This window comes from Aptenodytes forsteri, unplaced genomic scaffold (assembly GCF_000699145.1).
Source record: "Aptenodytes forsteri isolate BGI_AS27 unplaced genomic scaffold, ASM69914v1 Scaffold13, whole genome shotgun sequence".
Taxonomy (NCBI): domain Eukaryota; kingdom Metazoa; phylum Chordata; class Aves; order Sphenisciformes; family Spheniscidae; genus Aptenodytes; species Aptenodytes forsteri.
In genome coordinates, this window is record NW_008794543.1 from 2,089,582 (window position 1) to 2,092,340 (window position 2,759).

The window sequence follows — 2,759 nt, forward strand, 5'->3', positions numbered from 1 at the left end:
CTTTTTCTTCACAAGCATGTTAGAGTAAATTATCAGTGACTCCTTTATGCCAGTCAGATGCTATTAATGTCAAAAAACTTGGTGAAAGGAAAGCTTACTATTTTTACATCCAGTTTTTAATACTACTGGATAAGATCCTTAAGTAAGATGTTACACAGAATACCAATTCCAGCCAATAGGTCATGCAATGTTTTTTTTCCTGATGATCCAGATGTGGCTTTCCCAGTCCTAATATTCAACCAATAAAAGGAAAGGGCAATAAGCCCCCCAGGAGCTCTTGCCTAACGCTAGGTTTCCTTTTCAAGAATTTACAATGAAGGTCAACAATGGCAAGGCATATAGCCTGATTATTTGGACTTTTTATAAAGCATTTGACAAATTTCCACTAGACAAGCCTTCTTTCAAGGAACAAGCCAGAGGAACAAGCGTGAGAGCAAAGAAAAGGTGGTGTAAGAGGGAAAATAATACAGTGTGAAGTACTTGTAAAAACATTTACTTTCTGAGTCAATTGCTAGTTCCCAAGGAGTATGAAGTTGGCCATCTGCTGCTGCTCAAATCATATGTGAAGGGTCTTCTGCTGACGGAGATCTGTTGAGCACATGAAATACTGAGACCAAGAGCAACCTTGGAGCTTCCTGACTGCTACAGTAATTCTTAGAAGACTGGAATTATTTAGTGGCAAAATAGATGCAATGAAGGTGGAGAATAGATCCAGATGCATGGAGAATTCACTTGTGCAGCAGATAGCTATTAGCTGTGATGATTTTCAATAGATAATAGCCTAAGAGAGCAGAACAACAGTGAATGGGCTCTTCACAATGAAAAAGTCGTGTCCCCACTAAAATCACATTTGAAAAAGGGAACAACATATTACAGTTTGGCATAGTTAGAGGAGATATAATTGAAAGTCATACCTGCTCCCTCTGTAGTCAAGACCATTTCTTCAGAGGATGTGCTGATTGCTTCATGAGCCTGCTGAAGGCTCATGACGCTACTTGAAGGGTGACCCGTAGGACAGGAAGGATGTGTAAAAGCCTGTTTTGATTCTCTCCAACAGCTTCAAGGAGGAAAGTTGGGATCTACTATATGCTTTCATATATCAAAGAAGACTGGAAGCCATTTTCTGGAGCAAGACACCTGAGTAATGGCTAGAAGCATAGCTATAGGAATTCATTTTCTGCAAAAAGAGGCAGTCTTATTAATGTCGTTAATGGCTGGTTTTTGTGCGTATGTAGTCCATGTGTTGACCTTCTGAATTTACTTTAGGGAAGAAATGACAGTACCTCATCTAAAAAGAGTATCTGGTCTGGTAAGATTCAGAGGGAAGGGCTCAGATTACCACTACAATTAGATCATATGCTGCAGAACATGTTGTTGCATTGGACAAACAGAAAAAGTAACTATTCTTATAACCATTCACCATTTTCATTTGTTTCCTTCTTTATTATTTGCCAGGTAGTGTCTGCTAGATAGCACTGCCAAGGCATAATGCCTTTTACTAAATGGCAGCTGTTATGGTCTTCCATAGGGTAAAGGCAAAGCCCAACGGACATCGGTGCCTTTGGTTCAATGTGTCCCATTTCAGATGGGTTGGTATTCTTATACTTAGTCGATGAATATCTTTAGTAGCATGTGAAATTGCTCCTCCAGAACTCAAGGGGATTTGAAAAATTGATATTCACTTTCTCTAAAGCACCTATGATTTTATCATACCCTATCATATTCCCACTTATCACCTTTACTCCAGGACTAAGCATCCCAACCTGTTTATTTTCTTCATATGAACCTATCTTACCTTTGATTATCCTTGTCATCCTTTCCTGTAAGTTTTATACTCTTTGGAAACAGGGAATACACAGAAATTAGCACAGAGAAGGAGCAGCATGTGCTTATACAGTGCCATAAATTATGTTCTTTCAGTTTTGTTCTCTAATTCTTTCCATTCTCCTCAAAATAATTCCTGATGTAATTGGCTTTCTTTGACTGTCATTGAGCATTCAAGTGATGCTTTTAAAGAACTCTGTGTATAAACCTATTCTATGTCTTTATCCATTTCTGAACCAGTAATATTTAATTTAGACCTTGCCATGTATGTAAAGTTAGTGCCTAAACACCCATTCAGAGATGGGAAAAAAAAATTCAGCTCACACCTTCCAAACATGTATTGTTGAGTGGAAAATTGTAAAGCTACAAGCAGTCTATGAGGTGGACTGTGAAAACCTGGAAAGGATTTCGGCTTTGACAAATAAGCTAGGATGGAACATAACATTGGATCACATATCTCTAACTGTAGCTGATATTCTTACTAAATATTTCTTAACTTTCAGTTGGGATGATTTCAAATTTAAAGTCACCTTGAAACTGCATAATTTAGCTCATTTCTTAGCAACATAGCTATAAAAAAATTCAGGGAGGTCTGGAAATTTCACTGCAGTGTTTCAATGCAGTAATCATTTGATGACACCAAGCTGAGTGGTGCGGTTGACACGCCTGAGGGACGGGATGCCATCCAGAGGGACCTGGACAAGCTCGAGAAGTGGGCCCGTGTGAACCTCATGAGGTTTAACAAGGCCAAGTGCAAGGTCCTGCACCTGGGTCGGGGCAACCCCCAGTATCAATCCAGGCTGGGGGATGAAGGGACTGAGAGCAGCCCTGCCAAGAAGGACTTGGGGGTACTGGTGGATGAAAAGCTGGACATGAGCTGGCAACGTGCGCTTGCATCCCAGAATCACAGAATCATAGAATAGTTTGGGTTGGAA